The sequence below is a fragment of the Photinus pyralis genome, unplaced genomic scaffold (assembly GCF_008802855.1).
Source record: "Photinus pyralis isolate 1611_PpyrPB1 unplaced genomic scaffold, Ppyr1.3 Ppyr1.4_unclustered_Scaffold4307, whole genome shotgun sequence".
Lineage (NCBI taxonomy): Eukaryota > Metazoa > Arthropoda > Insecta > Coleoptera > Lampyridae > Photinus > Photinus pyralis.
In genome coordinates, this window is record NW_022171554.1 from 8,473 (window position 1) to 20,377 (window position 11,905).

At 36.0% G+C, this 11,905-nt stretch overlaps 1 long non-coding RNA gene across 1 annotated transcript; it reads right to left on the minus strand.

The window, feature by feature from the left end:
• Positions 1 to 2,279: 2,279 nt before the first annotated feature.
• On the minus strand, positions 2,280 to 3,214 carry LOC116182219. Its single transcript, XR_004147450.1, has 2 exons — positions 3,029 to 3,214; positions 2,280 to 2,916 (listed from the first exon to the last, which is right to left on the minus strand). It is a non-coding gene; the product is annotated as an uncharacterized LOC116182219 (long non-coding RNA).
• Between the last annotated feature and the right edge of the window lie 8,691 nt (positions 3,215 to 11,905).

Consider the following 11,905-nt stretch of genomic DNA (forward strand, 5'->3'; position numbering starts at 1 on the left):
AATTTTAACAAGAGGTCTTCGGCACACGATTCTGCCACTTTTAAAGCTACTACCTTTGTTCTGACTTAAAGTTAAAGAATGAGTGGCAGATAAAGCTGTTAAGCAGCAAGTGGTACTCTGCCATCAACGGTGTAAGGTGGAATATACCGCGATGTTTTTTCTAATCTAAAGGCAACGTAAAGCTCTTTAAGTCCTAAATTTTTCCGCTTCTGCTGGTAGTGATTGAATATACAGTAACAAGAACATCAGTGTCGGTAGAACAAATAACCATATTCCTTACTTTTAAAGTCAGCATCATGTGGGTTACGATTTTGTCGCCTGCTTCTTTATGATCAGATTCCGACGTACGTTCTTCTGCAACTATACTATTCTGTATAGTAAAACTAAAACATCTTAGCTGACCATATTTAACTGCACCACCAAGAGAAATGGGAACATATGCAGTGACAGAATCTTTTACCCAATCCACAAAGAAGCCTTCACCAAGTGGATTTATTAATAAAAAAACGGAATGTATAGGTATCTTACAAACTTGGATTTACCAAACAATTTGTAATTACAAATCTCGTTTGCCTTCAAAAAATCAGTAAAACTTACTTTAAAAAATTAAAATTGGACCATTGTGTAGGGATATATACCTACCACGTGAGGGCCATTTTTAAATACATCCACCAAACGACCATGATCTGGACTACGTTCCCAAATTTTTAATACTCCCCGCAATAAAGGGGCTGCATACGTGACATGGGTTAAGCTCGTAGACAAAGTGGAAATGTAGTTTCGGCTGCCCAGAGCTATAATTTGTTTAGTGGGGTGCTATTTGAAATTTTAAAAAAATACATTTGGCGAAGGTAAATTTAATTTTTTTCGTTGAAGTACTAAAAAAATTATGTGATTTTGATTCTCACAAAAAAAATTTAAAAAAAACTTCAACATTTGAGGAAAAAAGGTCCAGGGGTTCTTAGATGCTTAACCCTGTAATTAATACTCCCTAACAAAATAAATTGTTTCTTGTGAAAGCCGGAGTATTTTCAGAATTTGGTAAATAAGACCTCAGTTGAGGAATGTATGTCAATCTCAGTTTTGAAGATGCGAAAACCTAAATTCTTTAAATTCAGAAATGGAAAATTGTGTAATAATTTCATCCGTATACCTAAAATGTATGGTTTTTATAGAAAATGTATGCTGTCATTGTCGTACATTTTTAATTTTCCCTCGGTTTACATTTAACAGACCTATCAAAGAAGGAAACAGGCGTTACATATTGGGTAACTGGTAAGTCACAGTCTCATCTCAAAATACTTAGCTCCTTTTCGATTATGCGTATCGTGATTTACCAAATTTAGTCTGAAAAACATTCCACTTAAAGTAACGGAGCGTGAATCAACATCCAGTAAAACAGGAAGCTACCCAAGGTATTTTTCATCAGTCTGGTTCATCCATAACCCCCTCAATAATTTATTCGCATTAGTTTCCTATACATTAGCCACTATTTAAAGCCTACAAATTAGTTAGGTAAACATTAAACCCACCTCCTCGAATTTCATACGTTGTGGAAAATGCAACATGAACAAATGTCCCAAATCTTTCGTGTAAAAGCTACATCTCAACAGTGGTCGATACTGCGCTTCCTCGTAATTTTTTTCTCGCATAAAAAATGGAACTACCTTAATTTTCAAACAAAATTTTGTATGGCATTCTTATATCCAGGAAGCGAATTTCTATAAGCTATTCCGAATTGAAACTTGCACGAACTACGTTACACTGAAACTCGGTGCTTTTGCAAAAATTTTTACATTTGTTTGTCTTTTGCAGGATATCATACCATTCTGGCTTCAGATTTTTACAATTAGACCCATAGTTTTTAGTATCTTTAGCCTTTGGTAAAGGATCGGTGGCTTTTAAGAAATTTAATTGAATGATTTTCAACATTAAATCATTAAAAATACGTCAGACTGATACTATCAATAGATCATTCATAATTTTCGGAATTAAGGCGTAAGCGGCCCCATCCGATTGAGTGGTTGACTTTGAAGGCAATGAATTTGCAACAAAACAAAATAATGCTGAATAAGCAGAAGCCTTCAGGTGAAGATTGACGTTGATAAGCTTGATCGGAGAATTAGTTTCTGTTTTTTTTTAATTGTTACGCATTATCGTGGTTCAGGTTTACGTCACTTTTTTTAAATAAAATGCCAATACTGCTATTTTGCCTTTCTTCATTAATATTAAAATAAACAATTCCTCATAGGTACTGGTTTTGTGGAAAAAAATTATAGTTGCTAGCAAAATTTTGTTTATTAAAAAATACCTTACAATTTAACTTAATCGAGAAAGCTAAGAGCTAATTAAACTAAAATCTTAAAAATACCCCCAGAAATCATAGAAGCTGATATCACAGATGAAATATACAAAATGATCACTTTACAGGTTGCCACTCAATAAAACTTATCACATAGCTTTACTTTGAGCGTTGTAAAACTACGAAAACTACATCGGCAACGGTGAACAATTTACAAAGTGCTCTTAAAAACTAATTTACATGCAACGTATTTACAAACAATTGACACTAGGCGGCCTATTTTCTTTTTATTTACAACGTGCTAAATTAACATTTAAAGCTCGCGATCACAGACTAATAACTTAAGTTAAAGCTTGAGCAACTACTTCATGTGCTTTTTATTTACAAAACTACAGTGGAAGACGACGATTTCCTAAGCTAATATCACATTTGCACTATCCTAAAACTTACATACGTAAAGAAGCTTTGAGTTCGTTACAGATGTTTTCGTTAACCTCATTGTCGGCGGTCGACGTTTCGCTACCCTTGGAAAGCTCCTCGAATTTGCTCCAATAGCGGTTGAGATTGACGCGTGCTGATTTGATAACCTTCCGCGAGAGTCTAGGCTTAATTGGCTGCAAAGAAGAAAAAAACGGGTCGTTAGCGGTGCACTTGTTTAAAAAAAGGCGAGTGATATCAACGCAAGGTTAAGCTACAAACCCGGTTTCTATATCTAGATCTACATACCTGTCTAAGTTGACGCCATGGTGACCTGGGCGACTTTGGTTTTGTTGTTGCGTAGTTGTTCAAACACATCTTGTTGAAAAAAAAACGGTTGAAAGCGAGAGCCGTGTAACGGGTAACGTGTTTTACAGCTGTGTGATCGGAATCAAAGTGTGCTCAGCACATGCAGGTAACCATTTTATAGGCAGAGAAGGAACTACCTGTCCTGTGTTTTCGAGCCGCACGTTTAGCGCGCGCTATACACGCGCGAGGCGCGCGCAGCTTAAGGCGATAGAGCCCATTGTTCAGAAAAATCACCCCTAACGGCAGTGCGCCTTATTGCCGCCTACAATAAGTCCCACCAGCATGAAATGAATTGAATTTCCTGAATTTCTTCAATGAGTCATCAATAGGTCCAGTACAGATACAAAAGTTGTTTCTTAATACAAAGCCTTCGAAGTCAATCAGAACTACTTCACCAGCTTTTTTTGTTTCGACCGTGTTTATTATACTGCTGAAGCCCGGTAGCCGTTTATAAATGACTGCTTGGTTAGACAAGGTCTGCCGTCTCTTTTACTTCAGCTGAAAGGACGAGGAAGAAGAAGGACAACCATCGCCGCTATTAAGCTACGATAATTTCAAAGATGACTTTTTATGTTGTATACAAAATTGTTTTCGTCTTCGAACCCGACACGTCGCTGTTGTTCATTTCGAATTAAATGGCCTTTTTTTGAGTAATGGGAACGTTCACCTATCGTCTGATGAGTGTTGGACATTTGAAATATTAACCCTTGGCGTATACGGTACTTTGGCTATTTCCGTTTAAACGAGTTTGCATCTCGTCTTAAAGCACAAAAAAGGAGGAAATCGCTTATAATATAATTAATAAAAATGTATACGTTAAACTTGAAATTAAAATACCTGCAGCGTATATAAAAACGCAAAAAGTTGGATATTGGGATAAACCCTTGCACGTGTGTGCGTGTGTGACAAGAGTGCGAGAATGCCAGGTGCAAGTTTGGTGTGGGAAAGAGTACCACGATGAGGTTCCCAGGGTCCATCAGCACCTGCCACCCTGGTCTAGCTAGTAGGTCGTGACGTAGCCACTTGGCGCGAACAGCATCAATGCACATTTACTTAGGGGTTGCGGGGGGGAATAAAGGGCGCGAGTTTGTCGTGTGTACGAAGCGAAAGGGTTGCTTTCGGGCACACTCTTCGCGCACTTTCGCATACGTTTCTGTGAGGTATCTTAGAAAGTGTTTTGAACTTTTTTTTAACAAACGCAATTAAGATTAAATCCTTCAATAAATCTGTAATAAATTCTGAAATCTACATTAATTAGCAAATTATAGCGCCTGCACATTTGTATCCTCATAAATATTCAACAACTACTAAGTCCATATGCCATACGTAGGCAGTCGGATAACAGCGATTACTCTCGAACTTACGTGGGAAAATCGGGCAGGTGTTAGTATCGTAGTTTGCAACTACTTTTCTGTATACTGTTTGGAATATCTTAAAGGCACGTCCAGATTTTTAATTTAAACGATTGACGGATCCATTGTTTTTTTTAATCCATGGAGTTCCTCAAGGCTCCCCATAGTAGCATGTCTTATTGTCTATGACCCGTCCATTGCAGCCCGAACACTTTTATAGCACCGGTTCTACAGGCGCAATCAAACTAAATTACGCTTAATTAATTTTTTCCGTCCACAGGCCATCAAACCCAAAATTGTATTTCAACAATTTTCGTACAAGCCTGACCGTTGAAAAAAAAGAAAATAAAGCAATAAAAATAGATATCAGTAATCCGGTAGCTTAATAGCGGATCCAGATAAGCGATTAAGAAACACCTGTCTAGAATTCTCACGGTCTTCTCATCTCTAAATGATGCTCGCGCCTTCTTCGAGCAAAAAAAAACAAGTGCATCGCAACGTCTTACATCATGTGACGGTTTAAATTTTAAAAGGGCCCTTTTTTGTGGACGGCTAAGGGGGTGGGTTTTACTGCATCAGTTGCTCTTTCCCACATAAACATAAAGGAAATTAACTTGTTATAGTGATTTTTTGTACGCAACGCCACCTGCAGGTTCTGAATTTGTATTAGCTTGGGCGGACAGATTTTTATACCTGAACGTTTCCGCAAAACTTTTACAATCTCGGAATTGTTTTACAGCGCTTAGTAATTGTCGCGCCAATAAAATTTTATGCCCGAATCTCAGCATGGCGTTTATTAAAATCTCGCAGAAATTATAATTATAACCAAGTAACGGATTCGTTACCTTAATAAACGTTTGCACTTTTATCGCCTGATTCCTACACTCGCGAGGGCACTGCCGCACGGTAACTGCCCTTCAATCTCGGAAATGCGGAAGTTATAATCAAATCGGGAACAATGCGGGATGGAATAGCCAATGAGGGAATCCGGAAGAGGGTCGGAAGTACAGTTGACATTCGCACGTGCTTGTTTATTCTTTGACTTACGCGTAATGTGGGTTAGTAGGGGAGAATCCCTGTTAACATCTGCTGATTACATCATTTCAAAGGGGTTAGTCAACCTGTTCGGTTAACTTCTCTGAATAGTTAACGGTAAACACATTTAAAGGGGTACCATTTCCGTTCGACTAGTAATCTAGATGAATCTCAAGGTTTCAAGGTAGTGAAAAATAGTTCTTTTAATCCTTTAGGGTGTTTCTCAAAATACCACAAAAATCCAGTCCTCTTTGGGTACAACATTCAGCGAGCCGACAGATTTTTATGAGATCGTCAAGTAGTACAAAAGAAATAGTTTATAATTTAGTAAGCACAATGAAAATAGATTGGTCCCGTTAAAAGGACTTATACGATTGTAAGTAGGGTAATTTTTTGTCTCTCATCAGAATATCACTGAGCCTTGAACTCGTAGAAATCGATTGGCGAAGGTTTGTCATCTGCGTCTCTTTTTGTTCTCGAGTAAGACGAGACAGACAGACGGGCGTCGGGCAGATGGACAGACGGCTAAAACCATCACATAAGGAAAATTCCACCAAAAAGTACTTTTACTGTTCACATCGAAATTCAAAAATAATAGACGAATTACTTACATCTGTTTATCAAAAGAATATACATTTAGTGCCCTCAGATTCAGTTGAGTCTCAATTATAGAAATACAGGAACAGGTAATTTATTTAAAAAGAACGTTTCTGAAAGAAATTTCACATTACGCAGCCTGAGCATTTATAAATAAAAAATGTTTATACACTATATAATTATCCGATTATCGACTGGATCGAGGATTGAGAAATGCTTTAAATCGCCGTAAAATTGGAGACTCCGGGGAAAATTTAGAGGATAACGAATTTCTTAGTATTTGTTGCTGCCTCTTTGTGCAACTTTTTACCAGCGCAAAATGTATTGAACACAGTTAAAATATCACTGACATCCGACTGATTTCTGAAAAAAAGGAGAGAGAACACATCCTCTCCTCGGGTCACTCCTTCAATACCAACTCCGATTGTCAAATTCTCCATAGTTAAACAAAGACTCATTGCTTAACATGCTTGAAATACAAACTATTAATAAGTACAAGAACGACCCTGGTTTAGTCAATGAAATCATAGACTTCCCTGCTGATTTGTTGTGTACGAAATTTTAATAATTTAGTTCTAGGTAATTTGTTTATCTTAGTTGGTTTTTAAGTTCGTAATTCCCACTTAGTGTAATTTTCAAATGTTCACATAATCTGTCTTACAAAAAACACCACGTTGTTAGACGTTTCTTCCTGTTAAGCTGTGGTCCGCTTTGGGGCCTCCCTTTTAATTTAATTATGTTATAATTAGATTTGTTTGTTGTCCTTCAGACACAACAACCAGAAAAATGTTTTGAAATTTAAATGTGCCGTCTTAAACTTAATTAATTTTTTACATCACTTTTTCCTCTTGGTAAGTTTCACTCATGATTGAGTTCAGGGGCGGACTGGCACGGGGGGGGGGGGCAGGTGGCGATTGCCTGTAGCCTGTAGATCATAATGGCCCGTTGGAAATTTATAAGTACGTGCTGTATTTAGTTTCTTGCACTATTAATAAATTATTAACACACGTTTCTCTAATTGGGGTTGATGTTAGGTTGTTAAAAAATTCTGTTTTAATTGAAGCGTTTTACAATGAATTTCTCATTTTTTGTCCCAGTATTTTGAAAGTGCTGAAATACAAATAGGCGACGCACCTCGTGTGGATTGTATATTTTGTTACTTTTAATTATCAGCTGCAATTAAAAAAAAAAACTGTATGGTAATTGATTTTCGAGAAAGGAGTACTTTAAAATGTTTTTGTGGTGCACCTCAGAGCTACCCCCCCCCCCCCGGCGCCTTCATTACTACACTAATACTTTAATGGCCCGTAAGTACCCAGTCCGCCTCCTGTGTATAACCATCCTTTTTTTTTACCAAAATTTCTCGGGAAAACACTTTCTTATTAATTTGGGTGCGTAGAATCCAAATCAATTCGTACTTTTTCGATCAGACTTCTCAATCAAAAGTTATAGACTAGAAACCAATTTCGAAAAAAAATTCAAAGGGCTGTAACTTTTGAACTAGTAGCCCAATCTTGGAACTGTTTGAAATTATGGATTCTACAGGCCACATTCTATAAGAAAATTTTTTTTCCGGGTCGATCTGAGACAATTTTTATTCGGGGCTCAAAAAAAGGCAGTGTATAACCTTCCTTTTTTACCAAAAATCGACTACACCAAAATTTCTCGGGAAAACACTTTTTCTTATTAATTTTGGTGCGTAGAATCCAAAACAATTCGTACTTTTTCGATCAGACTTCTCAATCAAAAGTTATAGACTAGAAACCAATTTCGAAAGAAAATTCAAAGGGCTGTAACTTTTGAACTAGTAGCCCAATCTTGGAACTGTTTGAAATATGGATTCTACAGGCCACATTCTATAAGAAATTTTTTTTCCGGATCGATCTGAGACAATTTTTTTTTCGGGGCTCAAAAAAAGGCAGTGTATAACCTTCCTTTTTTACCAAAAATCGACTGCACCAAAATTTCTCGGGAAAACACTTTTTCTTATTAATTTTGGTGCGTAGAATCCAAAACAATTCGTACTTTTTCGATCAGACTTTTCAATCAAAAGTTATAGACTAGAAAACAATTTCGAAAGAAAATTCAAAGGGCTGTAACTTTTGAAATAGTAGTCCAATCTGGGAACTGTTTGAAATTATGGATTCTACAGGCCACATTCTATAAGAAATTTTTTTTTCCGGGTCGATCTGAGACAATTTTTTCCTCGGGCCCTCTAAAAAAGGCAGTGTATAACCTTCCTTTTTTACCAAAAATCGACTGCACCAAAATTTCTCTGGAAAACACTTTTTCTTATTAATTTTGGTGCGTAGAATCCAAAACAATTCGTACTTTTTCGATCAGACTTCTCAATCAAAAGTTATAGACTAGAAACCAATTTCGAAAGAAAATTCTAAGGGCTGTAACTTTTGAACTAGTAGCCCAATCTTGGAACTGTTTGAAATTATGGATTCTACAGGCAACATTCTATAAGAAAATTTTTTTTCCGGGTCGATCTGAGACAATTTTTATTTCGGGGTTCAAAGAAAGGCAGTGTAGAACCTTCCTTTTTTACCAAAAATTGACTGCACCAAAATTTCTCGGGAAAACACTTTTTCTTATTAATTTGAGTGCGTAGAATCCAAATCAATTCGTACTTTTTCGATCAGACTTCTCAATCAAAAGTTATAAGAAACCAATTTCGAAAAAAAAATTCAAAAGGTTGTAACTTTTGAACTAGTAGCCCAATCTTGGAACTGTTTGAAATTATGGATTCTACAGGCCACATTCTATAATAAAAATTTTTTTCCAGGGCGATCTGAGACAATTTTTATTTGGGGCTCAAAAAAAGGCAGTGTATAACCTTCTTTTTTACCAAAAATCGACTACACCAAAATTTCTCGGGAAAACACTTTTTCTTATTAATTTGGGTGCGTAGAATCCAAATCAATTCGTACTTTTTCGATCAGACCTCTCAATCAAAAGTTATAGACTAGAAACCAATTTCGAAAGAAAATTCAAAGGGCTGTAACTTTTGAACTAGTAGCCCAATCTTGGAACTGTTTGAAATTATGAATTCTACAGGCCACGTTATATAAGAAAATTTTTTTTCCGGGTCGATCTGAGACAATTTTTTTTCGGGCCTCAAAAAAAAGGCAGTGTACAACCTTCCTTTTTTACCAAAAATCGACTGCACCAAAATTTCTCGGGAAAACACTTTTTTTATTAATTTTGGTGCGTAGAATCCGAAACAATTCGTACTTTTTCGATCAGACTTCTCAATCAAAAGTTATAGATTAGAAACCAATGTCGAAAAAAAATTCAAAAGGCTGTCACTTTTGAACTAGTAGCCCAATCTTGGAACTGTTTGAAATTATGGATTCTACAGGCCACGTTCTATAAGAAAATACGTACGTAGGTACTACATACAGAACGAAAAAATGTTATTCTTTGAAAGTTGTTTAAAATGCTGTAAAACATCGATATTTGATGAAATTTTAACAATAGCTACCCTAGCTCAGGTTAACAAGCTATAAAAAACATTATAAAAGTACATAAGAGTGACCCACTGAAAATAATCAATGCTAATTTTGGCCGTTTAACGATAATTTTGCCAGAAACGTTCGACCACGTTAATTCAACCCCAAGAAGTGGGTGAATTGCACCGCAAAAGGTTTAAATGGGAAGGGATGGTAAACGTTAGATAGTTCGAAAGCAATGTTTTCAGCCCTGTTTTTAGCGCATTTCCAAAAAATTTCTAAAAAATCCGCTATTTTGACCACTTTGTCCGTCCGTATGTTCGTCCATCTTTCCGTTGGGCGGGTCCCTTTTCAAATTTCAAATTTCAAATCTTAAATTTATGCAACGCATCCTGAATCTTTAGAAGAATTACGACAAGGACAACGTATCGTATACGAACGCAGTCAGATTACCCCAGAAATGTACGATCCATTTTGAATTAAATTTTTATTATTGTATGGGAAGTTGGTGGTGGTCATTAAGTGAAAACTAAATTTAAACATTTAAAATTTTTGTGGTAAAATTCACCCTCTTCTCAGAGTTGAGGTTATGTAAATACTACTATTTAATTTAGATGTCCCCCTCAAAACTAAAATTGACCTGCTCGAGCGTTTCTGGCAAAGTGTCGTTAAGCGGCTAAAATTGGCATTGACTGTTTTCAGTAGACCACCCTGTATAATCAATAAAACTGAAGAATTCAAAGACGCATAATTAAATTAACTGTGTACCCCACTGAATGAGCCAGCAAGGTATAGATTTGTATAAAATTTGATCATCCTTTTTGTCCTCTACACATTTTTTGTGCAAAAATTCAAAAATTGCAGATTTAGGTGTGCTTTTGGGCCTGGGGTGTTTCAGTTTTAAATATTGAAAAAAAAATACTTCAATATGGAACATTTAGCTTTGTGGTTATTTACCAGACGACCCTTAATCGCACTGGACCAAAAATTAATTAAAATTTGGTTCCTTTTGGTTACTTTTGCAAAAAATCTCATCCGCATAGAATATGGTAATTTTAAAAAAAGAAGACAATAAGCGCTAAAATTTGAGTTCACACGTTACATTAAAGGTGGCAATGTATGCAGTTAAGCAATCAAGAAGTAGGTAGTTAAAATACGCCACTTTCAGGAAAACTTATATAGTTGTAGGTGACCTTTGCCTTCTTTATGATCAATATTTACGTGGGAGAATGACGTAATCGATTTTTTCTAGTTAAGAATTAATGTGGCTCGTTAAAAATTTTAACGCATACTTTCCTCAAACACGCCCCATGTACAAATTTCGAAACGTGAACTCGTTTCACGTTATCTTATGTCGTATTGATAAACGGGAGTTTAAGTAATAATCCTTTTTTCCATTATTTATTGCTTTAGAATATTGATTAACGTACTGATAGTAAACGATTTTGCCACGCTTTTACGGTAATAATTTGCATAATTGTTAATGTATCCTTTATCCTAAAAGTACATTTCGTATATAGATGCCGGTTAAATGATTTCATTCATAATGGTTATGCATATTTATGAACTTGGGAGAAATACACGCATTACCATTCAGGACGTTCTTATAATGCGTTCCATTTTCTCAACTCCCAAAATAGTTTCACGACTCATTCTTTTCCTAAAGCTCACCACTAAATTCACACGTCTTTCGTTAATTTTTACTTACAATTTTTCTATTCAATTTAGCTATGTCAAGCTATTGTCCCTTCGAAAAAGGTATGCGCTACAAAGGTCGCATAGAAGCGATTTTCTGCTAGCAATATTTAAGGATCCATGCACTTCCCTCAAGGTTATGAATTATCTATACATATACTATAATAATCATATATCATTTTAAAATAGGTGTTAGTCATGAGAGCGACATGACTATATCACAATGACACAACTGAGGGGATATCAAAATCACTTTTATCTGGGCATGGAGCTCTGATACTTTTTTTGAAATCTGTTCATTCTCTCTTTGTCACTTTGCGGGTTGTACCAGCAGAAATTTGGTAGATGAAGGTTCAAAAATTATGTCAGTCCACTGCGCTAAGGCTGAACTGTCGTGATACAACCACCCCTATATCATATAATTGATATTCAGCCCTGTGATGTATCACTAACGTTAAATTTAACGCCAGGTTATCTGTCAAAAACGTCATTTTGCCTCTACTAAATAATGCAAAATTTACATTTTGAAATCAGAAAAAAATGCTCTATGAAAGTAAAAAATGACTTCCATAAAACAAAACAAAGTTGATGATGGTTAACCGGAGACGAAACGTCAGACTTAACTAGCATCTTTAAGAGGAAAAAAAGTGGCCACAACTCATTGATTTCTAAATATATTT